Source organism: Antechinus flavipes, chromosome 2 (assembly GCF_016432865.1).
Source record: "Antechinus flavipes isolate AdamAnt ecotype Samford, QLD, Australia chromosome 2, AdamAnt_v2, whole genome shotgun sequence".
NCBI classification, from domain to species: domain Eukaryota; kingdom Metazoa; phylum Chordata; class Mammalia; order Dasyuromorphia; family Dasyuridae; genus Antechinus; species Antechinus flavipes.
In genome coordinates, this window is record NC_067399.1 from 494,100,731 (window position 1) to 494,121,916 (window position 21,186).

At 35.2% G+C, this 21,186-nt stretch overlaps 1 protein-coding gene across 1 annotated transcript in view; it reads left to right on the forward strand.

Annotated features, from left to right (window-relative positions):
* The first annotated feature begins 5,969 nt into the window (after positions 1-5,969).
* NLRC5 (NLR family CARD domain containing 5) overlaps positions 5,970-21,186 on the forward strand; it is a 100,483-nt gene continuing 85,266 nt past the window's right edge. The window contains 1 exon segment of the mRNA XM_051979893.1: positions 5,970-6,729. The gene's annotated coding sequence lies outside the window, so the exon portion shown is untranslated.

The following is a 21,186-nucleotide window of genomic DNA, read 5'->3' on the forward strand; positions in this document are numbered from 1 at the left end:
TATACATGGCAACAATAAGATTATACAATGATCAATTCTGATGGATGTGGCTCTTTTCAATAATGAGATGATTCAGACCAGTTCCAATGGTCTTATGATGAAGAGAGCCATTTGCACCCAGAGAGAGTTCTATGGGAACTGAGTGGATCACAACATAGTATTTTCACTCTTTTTGTTATTTTTTGCTTGCATCTTGTTTTCTTTCTCATTTTTTTCCTTTTTGATCTGATTTTCCTTGTATAGCATGATAATTATGGAAATATTTATAGAAGAATTGCACATGTTTAACATATTGGATTACTTGTCAACTAGGGGAGTCGGTGGAGGGAAGGGAAAAAATTTAGAACACAAGATTTTGTAAGGTGAATGTTGAAAATTATCAATGCATATGTTATGAAAATAAAAATCTTTAATTAAAAAGAAAACAGGTCAAAGGAAATTAAGTGACACCTAAGGTCAGAGGCAGAATATAAACCTAGGTTCTCTGAGTTCAGAGTCAAGACTTTTTCTACCGTACAACACTTGTCTCCTATAGTTTATTTTTTTATTTTGTTTTTTAAAGCAATCACAGATCCTCCTGACTTCAGAGTTGGTGCTTTATCCACTATATCATGTAGCTGCCTCATGTCCTATAGTTCTACTCAACTTCTCCAAAGTAGTCATAGCAGTCACACATCATTGTAGTTCAGAAGCTATCAAAGGAACATAGATTTAGAACTAGAAAGGACTTGGGAGGCCATCATTCATAACTCTCATTTTAGAGATGAGAAAATCAACCACAAAAATGTAAGAGTTCCTCCAACCTTTTAGCACAGTGTATTTACTCACAACATAAATATGTTGGGAGGGGTTGAAAACCACCCCTGTTGTGGGCATTTTTCTGCCACTGCAGAAAAGAACATTGTAGTTTCCTTGTCTTGGCCAAAGAGTTAGGCACTCCTGTATCAAAGCTCTACCCAGTCTTCAAAAAAGGAGAGCTGCTGCTCTGGAGATCTCCCATATATTGTTAAGTTCCTAACGATATCTATCCAAAAGATAGGATAGGAATTAGGAACTCTCTTACCTCTCTTCAAATTGTTATGTAAACTATAAATATGAATTATGCTGAAAAAGAGTCAGTCTAGACATCAGGAGGTTTTGGATTCAAGACTTGTCTCTCTACCATATTGGCTGTATGATCCTATACAAGTCATAACTTCTCAGTGCTCTCAACAACAATCAGACTAAATTGAAGAGCACTGTCAATTTGAATCAGTAGAGGGAGATTTTTTGGTTGTTGGCTACACAATGTTATCTTTCTTTTTTTGCCACGTGGGCAGAAATGAAAGGAGAGCTTTCTGCAAGTCTAGGAGCTGGATAAAATGCCCCAATGTGTTCCCAATCTTCCATGGGCCAACTTTTTATGATTATTCAAATTATCTCACCAAATGTCTTGGTCTGTCATTTGGCACTCCCAATAGACTTAGGATAGAAAATGCATCTGCTTTCAGAAAAAGAACTATGAAGATAAAATGTAAATCAGCACATGCTATGTTCACTTCTTTTTTCTGTTTTCCCCTTTTTAAATTTTTCTCTCCCAATATGATTCATAAAGCAATGTGTATTAAAAATAAAAATTTTTAAAAGTAAAAGAAAAAGACTATTTGGCACTTGTAGGGAAGGGTAGAGCAGTGTGCTTCTCAAAGGAACTTTAGGGATAGGGAGGGGTCAGGGAAAGAAAAGTTGCCACCTCATACTTTTCTCATTTTTTTCTTATACCTTCCCTAAATGAACCTTCTGCTTTGTCCAGATTTTTAATCATTTCTCCAAGTTTGCCTTATCTTTTTCTAATCTCCATAATTTTACTCCTAGTATCCCTTTCCCAATCCAATACTTCTTAGGTAGCTATGTGATATAATATATGGAGTAACACCAACATTACTTGCCTCACAGAGCTGTAATGATGTTCAAATGATATACTGTATGTAGAGTTCTTTGCAAAAATTTAAACCAAAACATAACTGTCAGTAATTTTTACAGGTGTGACAGGTAATTTGGATGCTATATGCATATTTGTGGGAAAGGATACAGATGTTTAAGGAAGGCATCCATCATTGAGGAAGTGTGATATATAATTGCCCACCAGGTGGTGAGCTAATTCAACCACCAGTAATTTTGACAGTCTGTGAGAAAGAGTCTCCCAAACAGCCAACTCCCTTACCCTGAGAAAAAGCACTTGGCAGAGAGAGGGTAAAAAATACACACACACACACCACACACACACACACACACACACACACACACACATGCATGCATAAATGCACATATATACATATGTTATATATGTTATGTACACTTGAATTGTATTATATATACATATATTATACATATATATGTCATATATATTTGTATATATTTATTGGCTGGAATTTGGCTGGGAAACAATATGCCATTTGGCTCAAAATTCTTGGAAATTTTAAAGAAAGTCTCTGGCTCTGCTACTATTTAACCACCATTTTAAAACCTGGTATTTCCTGATTCTACATTCAGATAACTCAACCTCTCAATATACTGAAGCATAACATAATCAGAATACAATGAAAATTGTCAAGCATTCAGATATGGAATTTTCCAATGAATTGCCTCCCTAAACCTCCTCCAGCTTGCCCTCCTGACTTTCTTTTGGGGAGGGTGGGTAGAAGGGGAGTCCCAAGCTGCTCATCATCTCTAGCTATGGCAAAGATCAAGAGGAGGATATGGATGTCAGAGTCCTAGTTGTCATTTTTCTAAACATTCCTATTTCTTTCCATCCATTCTTATGAACAATAACTTGGGTCATGTGAATTACTTGTGTGTGAGTTATGTGGGTTCAACAATAATTTAAATATAAGTTAAATTTAAAAAGAAAGTCATGTAGCCAAATTGGGAGCAAAAACAGAATTATTTTTAATGGGAAAGATCCTTCACTCTGTGTTGTCTGCTATATGCTCTCCTATGATGAAAAGAGCCATGTCTGCCAGAATTGATCATCATATAATATAATATTGTTATCACCATGTAAAATGTTCTCCTGGATCTACACACTTCACTTTGCATCAATTTATGTAAGTCCCTCCAGGCCTCTCTGAAATCATCTTGCCAGTCATTTCTTATAGATCAATAATATTCCATAACATTCATATACCATAATTTATTCAGCCATTCTCCAATTGACGGGCATCCACTCAGTTTCCAGTTCCTTGCCACTAATAAAAAGGACAGTTACAATGCACATGTGGGTTCCTTTCCCTCCTTTAACATCTCTTTGGAATAGAGATCCAGTAGAGACTCCGCTAAATTAAAGGGTACGAACAATTTGATAGCCTTTTAGGCATAGTTCCAAATTGCTCTCCAGAATGGTTAACTCAATTCACAAGTCCACCAAAAAGATACATGGATTTCTTAGCTAATTGCTGTATGTGTGTGTGTGTGTTCATTGTGAAACTGTCATTCAGCAGGAAGGAATCCAAACATCGAATATAAAGCTTGAGGTAGTGCTTCCTCCATTAATGAAACATCAAACAGGAGTTAGCTTGAACCTGAAGACAATATCCCCTAGATTAATAAAATTTAAAGGAGCAGATAGAAATTATTCTAACTAGTGACTCCTTTTTCTCCTTAAAAGAGTAAAATGACAGCCTCTGGCTTCAACTTCCTATTTCCCCTCCTGGCAGGTATTAATCTCTCCTTTGGAGAAGGATGAGAAGAAGAGGCTAGAGATTTCTATTCTTGCTTTGAGTCACACAAAGACATTTCTATGCTACATGTGAGAGATAGCCCTTGCAATAATGGTTTCATTTTGTGACAATGTAGCAGGTGTCTTTATTCAGTCTCTTCCAAAGTGACTTAGTCTTTGTCTTATTTTCCCTCAGTCTCATACTGAGATTTCTTCAGAAAGAAGGCAGTTGATATAACTTATTATTCTCGTGGTACTAGAGATAACCTTTGTGAGCAACTTTTCCTAGTAACATTTAATTAGCCTTAACTAAAACATTACTTAAAATACAAATCAAACATATAGAATTTGCATGATATTTTACCCATAAATATGGATCACATTTTTCTACTAATGCCTACAGTATTTATGAAGAGAAAGAGCATAAACATAAAAGTTCCAAGTTAGTAAAATAAGGGTAGAGAACATATGTGACCAGAACAATTCACAACCCTGGAAGTGTGGATTTCAATCCCCTATTTCTATCTTGAGAACTTCCCATAAATTATTTTTTTGATGAGAAGAGCTTTAATATGGAGGGAAACGCTTCCATTGTCAAACTATGCTAATCCATGCTATGCTGGACCATTTGATTGATTATAGCATCTGAGCTAGATAAGAATCTATCAAGCTGCTTCCCCTATGCTTTGTTTCTAAGTATTTCTCTATTAAGCTGAGCTTGCTCTTGGGTAGCTACTGCAATATCTTCTATGCTTCTAAATTTGTCAGGGGTATTTGAAGTGTTCAGAGAAGTACTTCTGGTTTGAAGGCTATTGAGCTTTTTCATAGCTCTTCATCCACCTTTGCTGCCCACCTTCACTTAACTATCACCTGTGGCTCCAAGAAACCGCAGTATGATCAAGAGTCACACTCTGGGAAACTGTCTTGGCAAATGGCAGACAGGTTGAAGGTAACCGATAGGCTTCAAACCCATTGGTGAGTTATGTAAATGTCTATCCTGAGCATGTGAACTCTTCCCTTTTCAAAATGGACAGATGAGAACAATTTGCTTCAATGGTCACAAAGATTGTTGAAGTGGGTGCTATGGAGCACTTAGAGCTTGGTCATACACGAAAGATGCCAAGGTGATCCACTGTATCCAAACATCATCAGTCTCCCTGACTTTTATCCTGCCACTAGACTTTGATGACTCAGGAAGAGAGAAGGAGGCTGACAACTTTTTATGACTTTGTCTCCTTTAAATACTCACTGGTCCTCTTCAAAAATGAAAGCCAAAGAACAACAATGCCTCTAAATTTAGCAAAAGCCTCTCCAACTCTGTCTTCCTTTGCTAAGATTCTTTTTCCCCTTGACCTCTTAGTAACAGCAGAAAGCAATGAAAATATCTTCTTTGCTTTTCTTCTTTTAAGCAGCAGATGGCAATAGAGAGAAGAGCTGTTTCTCTGGCCAACCAAATCTGCCAGGTGACAGTGAGAGAGTTGCAACTTCTCTTGGACACATCTCTGACATCTATTCTTTTATCTTTCTTCATGGTTCATCAACTGGGTCTTCTCTGAAAGACACCTTATTTAATCTCATAGGAACACAATTTTCATTTTCTATCACTAAGCCATAGTCAGTAAAGTACATTTGACAAACAATAATAAAATACTTAGAGGTCAAGGCAATGGGTTGGTCACAGGATTAAGCATGTGGGGCTACATGGACTCTGGTGAGCTTGCTACTAAGTTAGAAAGCATTTGTGATCTGCCTGAAACTACACTAACAATGCTCTGTGCTAAACTATACTCTCATAATTACAGAGCAAGTGGTTTGGCATAAATATTTTCCCCAGATATTAACTTTCAAAGTCTTCAATTTGCATACACCAATAAATCTTTGAAATCTTGTTTCGTGTTCATTCCAAAATTCAGCTGCAGTCTTAGACAAATGAGTAACTGCTGTCTCAGAACATTGAAATGGATGTAGTTTAGCAACTGGACCCTGATTAAGCAATTTCCTTATTAGTTCAGCACAGACTAAGCTTAGAAGAATGCTGTCAAATTCTTCCATATTTTAAAATTTCAAGGATCCATGATTTTATTATTATGGGCCAGAGTAAACTACAAGCCCACCATGACTTAGTAGATAGCTCTCCAGAGTCATTATAGGCCCCAAATTCATCACCCTGTCACATATATATATAATAAAAGTGAAAGTGCTTTGAAAGAATTCAGAATGGTGTGCAAATGTGGTATCTTCTTGTTGTTATAACAATCCATACATATTTATTAGACAAAGAAGATGTGGAGGGTTCAGAAAAATACTTCACATTTATGAATGCTTTATGGTTTCCAAAAATATATGATATAGACGTGAAAAGTCTGGATCTGAGGGCAGAACACCTGGATTCTACTTTAGTTCTGTTCTTTACTATTTTCAAAACTTTAAGCGATCACTTAACCTCTGTGGGCCTCAGTTTTCACGGCTATAAAATAAGGATATCAGATGAGTCGAGTTTTAAACTTTCTCCTAGTTTTATATCTACAATGATCAAGTATTATCCCCATTCTACCGATTCGGAAACTGAGGTTTAGAGCTGCGAAATGAGTTTTCCCAGGATCATGCAGTCATTAGGTGACAAGATCAGAATTAAAACTTTATCCAGTCCTTTTCCCACTACAACTAGGTGTCTTTCCGGTCCTGCCCTCGTGGAGTATTCTATCACCGCAATAAGGAGATAGAAAATAGGCACGGCAAGGAAGGGAACAAAGCCAAACCCCAAAGAAAACTTAAAACAGAAATAGTAACTTTGAGGGTTAGGAGAAACCGGCGCGCTCCAATCTTAGGAAAATAAATCACGTGACTTCTCGGCAACTGCCTGGGTTTGGGTTGCTGCTACTAGCTTGCTTTTGAGTCGCGAAGTTTCATTTTTGCAGCTGTGAATGGTTGAGGTCGCAGGCTCTTCAGCTGCCAGTAGCGGCGTTGGGGAGCGGCGGAGAGTGATGCTGAGAAGGGTCAGAGAGCCTCTGGAAAGCCGGAGTGGTACGCGCTCGGTGAGTCCTGCTGCGGGGGTGACGCTCATCTGCCTCGTCAGGGCGCTGGCTGGAACCCCGACCGTCATTCCCCAGAAACACGCTTTCCCTCTGACGCGTCCGTCTATGTCATTTTCTTCAACTTCAAGGATGGAGCAGGGCGGAGTGGGATTGGGAGAGTCAGGGGAGGTCTGTCCAGTCCTGGGGGTAATCGATGGGGGTAAAAGCAGATCACAATAATCTCTCCTGAGGTTAGGAGAGTTCTTTTAGGAAAGGAACATTTCCGGTGTGAGGGAGCCTCTTTCCGAACAGTGGAGCGAACTTATTCTGGAGAATTTTTCTCTGCCTGGCCTGAGAGTTAAGGGGATGACTTCCAATAACTTTCCTGGAAGGGCTTCAGGTTTCCGAACCGTGCACACTTGTTTTAACAAAACTAAGGGCGCTTCTGGAAGCCCAGGCCATCTTGACTTGCCTATTCTGAGGGACATCTTGAGTAAGGAAAGTGGATCAGAATTGGGACTGGATCCCCACCCTCTACATTTTGAATTAAAATCTTGGCTTCTTCAAGCTAGATCTCGAAAGAGCCTTTCTTCTGACTCCTTATTTTGGTATCCTTAAAGATAAGTTTATGCTTTAGTACCAAATGGGTAAAGAGACCAGGAGCAAGCAGACTTTTTAACAAAGAGAGGAGACTCCTCTTTCTTATTGGTCTGCCGAGCTCTTTTCTACCATTTAGGGGTAAAAAATAATATTTTGGTACTGTTTTAGAATAATAGACCGAAAGCCAAGGTTAGTTCTGGAAAAGATCTTTGAATAGAGAATATCAGAATTGGAAAAAAAAAATCTTGTCACACAGTATGTCAAGCTGGAAGGAAACTTAGAAGACCAAGTCTCAGAACTGTCAGGGACCAGTAGATAGAGGGTTAGAAGTCAGGAAAGCCTGAATTTTGATCCCCTCCTCTAGATATTTACTAGCTGTGTGACCCTGGGCAAGTCCCTTAACCTTTTTCAGAATTAGTTTCCTCATCTGTAAAAATGGTTATAATAATATTCCCTCTATCACAGGATTTTGTAAATATCAAATGAAATGATATAGTAATACTCTTAGCAAACCTTAAGGTACTCTGTAAATATTAACTGTCTAGTTTATCAATTCTTTTTACAGATGAAGGGAATTAAGATTTTCCAACAGAGTAGATTGCCTTCCTCCTGGGGACACCAGATCCTCGGGAAACAAGGGTAATCATTCCTCCTGTATAGCCAGAATGAGGGTTATTTTTCATGATCACAATACATAAAATATATATTTAGAGTTTTATAACCTTTCAAAACTTTCACACACACACACACACACACACACACTTTGAGCATTTTGACTTATTTGAACTTCACAGAAAACTTTTGATTCAAGCAGAATAATTTTCATCATTCCCAAGGTTCAGACATGAAGCCGTCACTTGGCTAGTAGTAATAGAGTTGAATATAGAATCCAGGCCTTTCAGCTTCTAGATTGGCGCTTTTCCTACTATCACATTGTACCTCTCTAAGTAAGTTTTGTCTGAGTCTTCTGGATAAGGAACTGTGTTGTAACATTTCTATAATATTTGGGTAAATGGAAATTCCCATTTGATGGGAATTCCAAAGGAAAAAGTTGGGCCAGTTTTTTCTCTAATCCTGCCTGCTTTTCCCCCATTCTTGAACTGAATCCTAATATGTTTGCTGGTCCTAATAGCCATATGGTTGGTCTATCGTTGTCCTTTCTTGAAGAGGACCGAAATAACATCCCTATGTCCAAGTCAAGCTTCTGTGTGTCCAGCTGTGGCTGATCAAGCCAATCTGAGCGTGGAAGGGTCTACCACAGCTTGAGCACAAATAGGCTATAGGAACATTTGGAATAGAGCTCTCTCTAAATTTGTGCATCTCATATTTCTTTCAAACTATTGATATTCTGTTTTGCTCAAAGAACACAGTGCTTTCTTTGATGGAGGCAGGCCATGGTGGACAGTCCTGTGCCAGTGTCTCCCATACCTCCCAATCCATTCCAAAGTTCTTCACAAAGATCTTGAGAGTGTTCTTCTATTGCTTCTTCTGACTTCCGTGTAAGCACTTGTCTTTTTGAGTTCTTTGTAAAATAGTCTTTTCGGCAAACTTATGTTTGGTATTTGAACAAGTGGCCAGCCCCTTGGAGTTGCACTCTCAATAGAGTTTGAATGCTTAGCAGCTCAGTTGGAGAAAGGACCTTTTTGTCCCATATTTTATCTTGCCATGTGATCTTCAGGATCTTCCCAACACAATTAAAATGGAAGCAATTCTATTTCCTGGCATGATGTTGAAATATTGTCTGAATTGCTTCCGTATTAAGTTATTTAGCAAATTGTAAGTCTACAGATATACTGACATTGTATGCCTGTAAAATCTGGGACCCAGTTTTTTCTAGTTATCCCTTTTATGGCATGACTTTCCCCATCATGATTTAGATATATTGTGAGTTGGCATAAGAAATTAAATGGGAATTTGGGGGTAGTTTTGAACTCATCAGCCAAGTGGGAATTATCATGTTATCAAAATGATTGGTATTCATTAAAAAAGAAAAAACATACTTTTCTCTGACTGGATAGCATGAGCATTATTATAATTTTTTTTTTTTAAAACTGGGTATAAACTCATTTTCACAGTTTAAGTGTAATTGGCTAAATGCAGAGAAACTTTACCACCCACAGAAAATTGGCTAGGCTGGAAAATGGTGTTTTCTGAGAAAATAAAGATTAGTTCCAAGCATCCTTTTTGTTATAAACATAAGAAGAGTCTAAATAATGGAATTGATAATTAATTTATAAAATTATGAAATGGCGGCAGGCACACCCTATTCTTTGGGTATTTGCTGAGAAAGATCACTACTAGCAGTGGGAAATGGATGGCAATCACACTTTAATAATAAGATACAACAGGCATAAGGGCCAACAGCAAAAACAAATACAAAGATAAGCAATGAAAAATGGAGATACAGAGACAAATGGCAACAGGGGGACTGGGAATGAGAGGTGAAGGAAGGCATTATGAGGAAGAGGATAGGTAAGGAGTGTGGTGGAAAGTATTACAGAAAAGGGTGTGGCAGAAAGTGAGAACTTGCAGCAGTATCTGAGGGAGATGGAAGAGTGCTCAGGGGTGGGGGTGGGGTACAGGAAGTTGAGGTCTCATTATGCCATGTTGGCATAGATTTAATAGATTAAACTCATTCATATCATATCAAAGTTATCAAAATCAATACTTTTTTCATGTTCTACTTGTCTGGATTTGTGGAAATCTGAATTTTGTCTGGAATTTACATATCATAGGACCAGAAATTTGACAAGCAGTACCAAGATAATTTCTCCCGATACAGCACATATTACTAAGGTGTGAATTTTAATTCATATAGGATACAATTTGCAAATTTAAAAAATCCTTTGGTCTTTGGGATGGTCTGTGTGTGAATTCAATAATATATCAGAATAGGGTATATATCTGGAATGATCTTGTTCTGGGTTTGAATCCTCACTATCTTTTACCATGTCTGGGTATGAAAAGGTGATGATGTGCACTGACATCCCAAAATGCCCTTTGGAAGTTGATTTCTAAATCTTTGCTCTAAAGATTTTCTAGTTGATTTTCTAGAACTATGTTTTCTGTGTTCTAGTTGATTTTCTTTGGTTTTCACCTTTCTTCCCCCAAATTTTGGCATGCCCTAATATTTTGCTTCTATATTTTAAAAGTTTATGTTATTTTTGCTGATATCTCTTTAATGTAATTTTGTTTTCAAATAGATAGTAGCCTCCTTGTCTACCTATAAAAATACACATTGAAATAAAAAGAAAAAATATCCATTTAATAAAATCATTCAAACACACAACTATGTCAGACAATAAATGCTATATACTATTATTTCTCACCTTTGCAAAGAAGGATGCCTTCCCAAATATTCTTCTTAGACCAAACTTAATCATTGTAATTAGTGCTCAATTTCATCTTTTTTGTTCTTTCTGTTTGATTTGTTATAGTCATGCATATAGCTTTCCTGGATCGACTTATTTCATCTAATATCAATTCATGTAACTCTTCTTGAAATCTTCATGTTTCCTCACATCTTAAAAAACAACTCCTCAGTTTACTTAGCCATTTCCCAATCAATGAGCTTTAACTTTCTTTTCTTCTTCTTCTTCTTTTTTTTTTTTTTGTTACCACAAAAAGTGCTTTTATAAGTAGCTAAATCCTGAGTAGTGCAAATAATGAATCCCATGAAGTGGTCATGTTATTCAAATTCATACTTTCCAGAGTTATCATTATATGTAAAATATGGTCAGTAGTTCTAGTTCAACAGAAACATGAAATGAAAAATTTTTAATAACTCTTAAAATATTTTTATTACTGTAATAAATGTATTTCTAAGTTTGTTTTTCACAAAGTAATAAGGTAGTTAGAGAAATTAAAATTTAAAAATTAAATGCTGAATTAGAATTTTAAAATCAAATACTGAATAACAAGCCTAAAGATAAAACTATACTGACCGCATGATGAAAATCTCATTATTGTTTTAAAAACTATTTTAGTATTGTAGACTGAATTGTCTTTTCTTTTTATGTTCATGCATATGCTAATAAGTCAAAAGAACATTATATACATCTTAGAGAATTTGCATGCTCACATTTTCACCAAATGTAATTGGGTAACCTGGGACATTATTGAAAACCAGTAATAATTTAGATCCAATATTGCTATTCTTGCAATATTTTTTAACAGCAAGAATAAAATAACTTGAAAACCAGTCTCCAAAAAGTTTTTGTCACCTCTGCTTTCTTATTTGAGTACCAAAATGATGACTGATTGTAATCTCTCAGAGAACTTGAAAATGTTAATACCAATAAAAAATATATTGGTTGTTGTATAAAAATCCCATTCTGCATTACTCCCAACAAAAGTGTTAGGTGAATTGTAGACATTTTAAAACCAGATAGAGCATTTCTTAGAAATATAAGTTCTAGAAAATAGCATTTTCTAGAATAAACTTATTTCATACATATTAAAAATTTTTTCTTTATAGCATCAGGATTTAGCTGCTAAGTGATGCAATGGATAGAATGCTGGGCCTGAAGTTAAGAAGGCTCATATTCTTAAGTTCAAATCTGGCCTCAGATATTTGTTAGCTATGTGACCTATGTTACATAACCATGTTTGCCTCAGTTTCCTCATCTGTAAATTAGCTGGAGAAGGAAATGGCAAGCTACTCCAGTATCTGTGCCAAGACAATCTCAAAATGTGGTGATGAAGAGTTAGAAATGAGTAAAAATGAGCAACAAAATTTAACTATTAGGTCCTCATTTGTACTGGCCACCTCTCCTGATAATTTTAACATTATATAATTCAACTCAATTTTAAAAGTGGTCAAACCAATAAATTCTTGCAGTAAAAGTTTCTTTACTACCTACTTCCATTTTCTTTCATTGTCATAACTAACCTTGGAAGCTTTTGTCTGAATGGCAGCTGTTTAGAAAAATACATTTTGGATTGCAATCTTCAATCCATATTCTTAAAAATGCATATTTCTATTGTTATAATATTATTGTGTTCCTTATGCTTTTTGCAAACACAAAACAAAACTGGTATAGTTTTGCCTTTTTTCTGTTGTTTTGTTTATTAATTTTATATGTTATATGCCATAGCTTCATACATTCTAATGTTTCATTCTAGTTTAGAATTATTATAATTATATTCATGCCATTCAATTACATCAAATTTTTATTCTAATGTAACAATAAGCAATTTTTTCCACTGGTTGTGTTTCCATCTGAAGTATCCTGCTTTTTGTCCATTTTGTTGTAAGTTCTTTTTTTAAAAAATTAATGCAACTATTGGTAATGTGGTATATAGCAATATATCACATCTCCATGGGAAAAAGTGCAAATGCAAATTGATGTAGTATCATCTTAAAACCCTTAAATTAGCTTGGACACATTATCTCAATAGAATTTTAGCTCACACTAACAACCTGGCATTGTTTTATAATTCATAGTGATTGAATTTCATATCATCTGAACACATCAATATTGACCTAATCTTATGTAACCTGTTTTTCTCCTTTGACTTCCTTCTAATATGTGCCTAGTAGCTTCTCTGGGCCAGAGAGAATTGTCCTTTTAATTAATTTATTCCAAATTGCATTTTTAGATGGTTGGACTAATTCACAGGTTTACTAACAATGTGTTAGTATGTAGTCTTTTAGCAGTCTCTGCAAAACTGACTTCCTATCTTGTGTCATCCTTGAAACTTTATTGGGAAAGAGGTAAAACTTTATAATTATTTTGATTTGTATTTTTCTTATTATCAGTGTTTTGGAGCATTCTTTCATGTGTTTGGAGCATTCTCAATAATTCTACTGAGGACTCTTGATTGACCTCCTTTGATCATTTATTTATTAGGGAATGGCTCTTGGTTTTATATATTTGCTTTAGTTCTCTTCATATCTTGAGTATCAAACACTAATGAGAGAGTTAATATGAATATTATTTCTCAGCTGCCATCTTCTATTCTTATTCTAGCAGCATTGATCTTAATTATGTGAAAATGTACCAGTTTCATAAAATTGAAATTCTGTTGTGACCATCTTTGATTTTTGTTCTATTAAAAATTCACCCCTAATATGACAATGAAAAGTTCTAAACCTTGTTCTCTGTTCATTTAAAAATTATTGTGACATAATTAGATTGTGTATTCATTTCAAATTTATTGTGATACATGATATAAACTGTTGTTCTAAATCCAATTTCTTTTGAATTGCTTTCTAGTGTTCTAGTTTTTGTCAAATAGGGAGTTTGTTTCCGAGTAATTCATGTTCTTGGATATATTAAATGGTAGATTATTTCTGGTAGCGTTGCTGATGCTTTCTGATCTATTCTGTTCCCCTGATCTGCTTTTCTACTTTTAAAAAAAATCAGTAATAAATAGCTTTGATGATTGCTGTTTTATAATATAAATTAGATATGAAATTGCTGTTTCTCCTTTGTTCTCCCTTTCTTAAATTATTAGAATCTAGATATTTTTTCTCTTCCAAATAAGATTTTTAAAAACATTTGCCTAGTTCTACAAAAATCCCCCACAATAGTATGAAATAATCCTAACTATACATCTTAGAGAATTTGCATACTCATATTCTCACCAAATGTAATTGGGTAACCTGGGACATTATTGAAAACCAATGATAATTTAGATCCAATATTGCTATTCTTGCAATATTTTTTAACAGCAAGAGTAAAATAACTTGAAAACTAGTCTCCAAAAAGTTTTTGTCACCCCTGCTTTCTTATTTGAGTACCAAAATGATGATTGATTGTAATCTCTCAGAGAATTTGAAAATGTTAAGATCAATAAAAAATGTATTGGTTGTTGTATAAAAATCCCGTTCTGCATCACTCCCAACAAAAGTGTTAGGTGAATTGTAGACATTTTAAAACCAGATAGAGCATTTCTTAGAAATATAAGTTCTAGAAAATAACATTTTCCAGGATAAACTTATTTTATTTAAACAGTATTGTCATTTGTATTACATAATTGCCACCACAAGCAATGAATATTCTTTAAATTACTTGAGTTTTTAAAGCTGCTTTCTATGAAAATGGAAAGTTTTTTTTTTAATAGAAACTGAATGCTGAGTACTTATATTGACCAAATTTGAGCATCTTGAAAAGTTGAGAAAATTTGCCTTCTTTCCAGATGCATATAACATTATATATATATATATATATCTATATATAGATATAGATATATATATATATATAATCAAACAAGACATATGTGTTGGTTAGAATTACTAAATTGGTTATTTTTCACTCTTTTATTTTTAATTTTTAACCTTTCTCAGCCTCACTTTCCTCATCTGTAAAGTGGAAACAATAATAGAACCTATCAGATTTGTTGTGAGAAAAAAATGAGACTATTTATAAAGTGTTATATAAATACTAGTTATTATTATAATTATTATTACCATCTTGATAGGTTGATTCCAAGGTATTTTATACATTTTGTAGTTATTTTCATGGCAGGGTTTAAATTTTTTTAAATAATAGCTTTTTATTTTCATCATACATGCAAATATTCACATTTCAACATTCATCCTTGCAAAATCTTGTGTTCCAAATTTTTTTCCCTTCCTTTTCCCTTCCCCCTTCCTAAATAGCAAGTAATCCAATATAAGTTAAAAATGTGCAATTCTTCTGAAAATATTTTCACATTTATCATGCTGCATAAGAAAAATCAGATTAAAGAGAGAAAAAATGAGAAAGAAAACAAAAAACAAGCAAACAACAACCAAAAAGGTGAAAATACTTTGTTGTGATCATATTTAGTTCCCATAATCCTCTTTCTGGATGTAGATATCTCTTTCTATCACAAGTCTATTGGAATTGACCTGAATCACTTCGTTGTTGAAAAAGAAATATAGAAAGTTATGCAGATGAAGAAAGCAGAATCTAGACAACAATATTGAAACTCACTACAACAATATGAAAAACATAACAATAGCAACAAAATCCTTAAAAAATACATAGAGATAAAAGAAATCACAAAGGGACATGGATACAAGCAGAATATTTTTGCAATTATTTTGTTCAAATTACCATACACCCATAAAAAAAGATTTGGGTTTTTATTTATAATTATAATCACGTAAAATTGTAGTTGAGTGTTTTTGTTGACACTTATTGTCATTTTTGTCATATTTATTATGAAAAATTTTTAATGAGGAAAATTATATTAGATTTGCTCTTTGGTTCCTTTCACCTCTGTCACTCTAAAATTGTATATTTACTAGCTATGTGTTTTCAGTAGAGCCAAGAACACATTCTCTTCTGACTATAAAGAATCGTGAGCATCAGGAAATGTAGGTTTTTTCCCCCAACTCTGCTTGAATTTGCTATGTCACTTTAAGCAGATCACTTTTTTGAGCCTCAATTTACTCATCTGTTAAATGGACATAATAATTATCATTCTACTATCCTTACAAAGATATTATAGACATAATTATAGAATTATATAGATTATAGAAATTATAGAAATAAAACTAAGGCTTGTGAAAGGCCTTGAAAAAATAATGAGTACTAAATGAATCCTAAGTTTCAGGGTCATTTCAGTTATTTTGGCAATGAGTGATCATCTCCAGGAGTTTTTAAGTTTTTTTGTGTGTAATAGGCCCTTTTGATGAAGTCTTTGGACCCCTTTCAGAATAATATTTTTTAAATGGATAAAACACATAGTATTATAAAGGAAACCAATTATAATGGAATATAGTTATATATGTAGTATGTATGTAGATACATACGTATTTGAGACTGGCTTCTCTATCTTGCTCAGGCTGGAAGAGAAGCAGTAATTCGCCCAATCCCACTGCTGATCAGCAGGAAAATTTTGACTCACTCTTTTTTGTTTGACCCACTGCTAATATGAAATCATACAAAACAAATTTCTGAATTAGCCATATTCTGGAGGTAAGGGCAAATAGTCTTCTATTGGTTTTCTATGCCACATTATGTTTGGTCATTCTCCTTAGGTTGGATAAGTGCTCACTCCCATTATTTTATTGATGAAGAAACTAAGACTTCCCCAAGAATCAGGGCTTGCTTGTTCAATCCCCAGCTAAATAATGGCAGATCTGGCACTAAAAAATGATTAGATCTCTTATCTCTTCATCTCATTTACTTCTATAACTCTTGGTCTCTCCCAACTCTCAGGAACAAGGATGGAAACTGTCTAATTTTGGTGGTTATAGGAAGTGAGAATTTGGAAAATTTTGAGGGCCATTCATTTGACTGTTTTTGTGGGTTGAAAAACAGATTATGTGTTTCAGAATGACTGGCTGACACTTTCTCCCCACTATGGGAATTGAATTCCTAAAATATTTCTCCATAGTTTCAGGTTTTGAGGTCACTAATCTGACCTTCAAGATTCTTCAGGATTGAGCTGGTTCATTTGGGCCTTCTGACTTAAAGCCACATCAGTCCCTTAATATCTGAGGAAGTCTCATTGAAGACCCCTGTTCAGACAAAATTATTGATTCCTCCTTGTGCTTAGAAGCCCCATCCCATGCCTTCTGCTAATAAACAAGGGGATTTCCAGCACTTTTACTTTCAGTTTGGTTAAATTACCATGTCTCTAAACAAGCCAGCAGGATCTGGTTTAATAAAAAGGTGGAGACTTGGGCAATCAGAGCTGGAAGAGGGCACTTGGTGAACTGACTGGCTAGAGACCGAGCTCAGAGAGACTCCATTTACTCCCATCTCTAAGTCACCATTTGACCATTTTAGCAGTATGCCTTCGGAGAGTTTTACCTACTCTATCAAGGTGAGAAAATTCTATGGCCGCCAGTTGAAGCTGTAGGATTTCCATTTCTTACTGGGAAGAGTGTAGTGGAAGGAGGAGACATTTGGCACTTGGTTGCAAAGTTAATAAGTAGCAAGGGCCCCTTCTGTATCTCTGAAGCTGTTCCAGAGTCCTGAGGAAGCCATCAAAAATTCTCATTCAATCATGGTTGGCAGGTTCCAATCCCCATGTTTACTTATTAAGATCCCACTGGGCCTCATTAATTGGCACACTGGCTTTGGTTCCCCCATTTCCACTTTCTATTTTCTACCTAAATCTTTTACTTTGTCACAGAAGTCCTACTTGCCACAGTCTCAGAGTCTTTTTTAAGGAAATTTTCCAAGGTGAGTGTCCACACTTGGAGAACTGGGGCAAAGTAATTGAATAAGCTTTAATTTTATCATTGTTTTATTTTTTTCTGTCACAAGGTCTGAGGAGCACAGGAAAGGGGGCCACATTATAATGCTAGAGGCAAAAGATCAGAGATTTCTGTTGAAATCCTGTGAATACAAGTCATTATTTACTATATTCTGCCTTTGTAGAATGGTGGGGTACTGTTGGTGATCAGTGAGAGCAATTTCATTGACTGTTGGCTCAGGACAGGCACTTTCAGTGGAACCTTGGGAAGCCAAGATGGTACCTTTAAGAACAATAAGTTGTGATTAGAATGAAAGCTGTTGGTTCTCTATGGAACTAAGTATAACCCAAAGTGACAGCCCTAGGGAAGAATTCAGTTGGAATTCCAGGTTTTTGACAGAGAAGCCACAGGTATGAAGAAAACTCACCTCTTTGAAAGTCATACGCTTAATTTATATATGCTTAAAAAGAAAAGCAAGCTCCGTGTAATAGTCACGGTTTCACATACACATTCTTTTCTGAGCTACTATGTATGTAGAAATGCTCATTTTATTTGTTGTTTGTTAAAAGTACATTTTTTTTTATTAAAGCTTTCTCTCTCTCTCTCTCTCTTTTTCTGAGACAATTGTGGTTAATTGATTTGCCCAGGGTCACACAATTAGGAAATGTTAAATGTCTCAGTCCAGATTTGAACTCGGGTCCTCCTGACTTCAGGGCTGGTGCTCTATCCACTGCACCACCTAGCTGCCCTCAAAGCTTTTTATTTTTCAAAACATATGCATGAATAGTTCTTCAACATTAGCCCTTGCAAAACCCTGTGTTCCAGTTTGCCCTCTCTTCCCCCATGCCCTCTTCTAGATAGCAAATAGTCCAATATATATTAAACATGATAAAAATATATGTCAAATCCAATAAATGTATACACATTTATACAATTATTGTGCCACACAAAAGAGAGAGAGAGAAGCAAAACAAAATGCAAACAAACAACAGAGAGAGTGAGAATGTTATGTTGTGGTCCACACTCATTTCCCATGGTTCCCTCTCTGGGTGTAGATGGCTCTCATCATCACTGAACAATTGGAACTGGTTTGAATCATCTCATTGTTGAAGAGAGCCATGTCCACCAAAACTGATCATCGTATAGTATTGTTGTTGCCATCTATAATGATCTCCTGGTTCTGCTCATTTCATTCAGCATCAGTTCATTTAAGTCTCTTCAAGTGTCTCTGAAATCATCCTGCTGATCATTTCTTACAGAACAATAGTATTCCATAACATTCATATACCACACTTTACCCAACCATTCTCCAGTTGATGGGCATCCACTTAGTTTCCAGTTTCTAGCCACTACAAAGAGACCTGCCACAAACATTTTTGCACATGTGGGTCCCTTTCCCTTCTTTAAGATCTCTTTGGGAGAAATTCCATTTAAAGTAACTATTGTTTATATAAAATATTTAGAAATCTATCTGCCAAGGGAAAATCAGAAACTTTATGAGCAAAACTACAAAACACTTTCCACACAAATTAAGTCTGATCTAACCAACTGGAAAAATATTAAATGCTCTTGGATTGGGTGAGCAAATATAATAAAGATGACAGTACTACCTAAACTAATCTATTTATTTAGCGCTATACCAATCAGACTCCCAAAAAACTATTTTGATGGCCTAGAAAAAATAACAACAAAGTTCACATGGAAAAACAAAAGGTCAAGAATTTCAAGGGAATTAATGAAAAAAAAAAATCAAATGAAGGTGGCCTAGCTGTACCAGATCTAAAATTATATTATAAAGCAGCAGTTACTAAAACCATCTGGTATTGGCAAAGAAATAGACTAGTTGATTAATGGAATAGGTTAGGTTCAAAGGACAAAACAGCCAATAACTTCAATAATCTAGTGTTTGACAATCCCAAAGATCCCAGTTTTGGGGATAAGAACGCATTATTTGACAAAAATTGCTAGGAAAATTGGAAATTAGTATGGCAGAAACTAGGCATTGACCCACACTTAACACCATACACCAAGATAAGGTCAAAATGGGTTCATGACCTAGGCATAAAGAATGAGATTATAAATAAATTGGAAGAGCATAGGATAATTTGCCTCTCAGACCTGTGGAAGAGGGAGGAATTTATGACCAAAGAAGAGCTAGAGATCACTACTGACCACAAAATAGAAAATTTTGATTATATCAAATTGAAAAGTTTTTGTACAAACAAAACTAATGCAGACAAGATTAGAAGGGAAACAATAAACTGGGAAAACATTTTTACAGTCAAAGGTTCTGATAAAGGCCTCATTTCCAAAATATATAGAGAATTGACTCTAATTTATAAGAAATCAAGCCATTCTCCAATTGATAAATGATCAAAGGATATGAACAGACAATTCTCAGATGAAGAAATTGAAACTATTTATAGACATATGAAAATATGCTCCAAATCATTATTAATCAGAGAAATGCAAATTAAGACAACTCTGAGATACCACTACACACCTGTCAGATTGGCTAGAATGACAGGGCAAGATAATGCATAATGTTGGAGGGAATGTGGGAAAACAGGGACACTGATACATTGTTGGTGGAATTGTGAACACATCCAGCCATTCTGGAGAGCAATTTGGAACTATGCTCAAAAAATTATCATACCCTTTGATCCAGCAGTGTTTCTACTGGGCTTATATCCCAAAGAGATACTAAATAAAGGAAAGCGACCTGTATGTGCCAAAATGTTTGTGGTAGCCCTGTTTGTAGTGGCTAGAAAATGAAAGGATGCCCATCAATTGGAGAATGGTTGAGTAAATTGTGGTATATGAATGTTATGGAATATTATTGTTCTGTAAGAAATGACCAGCAGGATGAATACAGAGAGGATTGGTGAGACTTACATGAACTGATGCTAAGTGAAATGAGCAGAACCAGGAGATCATTATATACCTCAACAACGATACTGTTTGAGGATGTATTCTGATAGAAGTGGATCTCTTCGATAAAGAGAGCTAATTAAGTTTCTTTTTTATTTTATTTTATTTTTTTATTTTTAATTTTATTTTATTTAATAATAACTTTGTATTGACAGAATCCATGCCAGGGTAATTTTTTACAACATTATCCCTTGCACTTGCTTATGTTTCATTTTTTTCCCTTCCCTCCCTTCACCCCCCCCCCCAAGATGGCAAGCAGTCCTATATATGTTAGCTAATTAAGTTTCAATTGATCAAGGATGGACAGAAGCAGCTACACCCAGAGAAAGAACACTGGGAAATGAATATAAACTGCTTGCATTTTTGTTTTTCTTCCCGGGTTATTTATACCTTCTGAATCCAATTCTCCCTGTGCAACAAGAAAACTATTTGGTTCTGCACACATATATTGTATCTAGGATATACTGTAACCTATTTAACATATAAAGGACTGCTTGCCATCTGGGGGAGGGGGTGGAGGGAGGGAGAGGAAAAATCGGAACAGAAGTGAGTGCAAGGGATAATGCTGTAAAAAAATTTTTAAAATCAATAAAAAGTTAAAAAAAAAAAAAAGATCTCTTTGGGATTTAAGCCCAGTAGAAATACTGTTAGGTCAAAGGGTATGCACAGTTTGATAACTTTTTGAGCATAATTCCAAATTACTCTCCAGAATGGTTGGATGCATTCACAATTCCACCAACAATGCATCAGTGTCCCAGTTTTCCCACATCCCCTCCAACATTCATCATTAGCTTTTTCTCTCATCT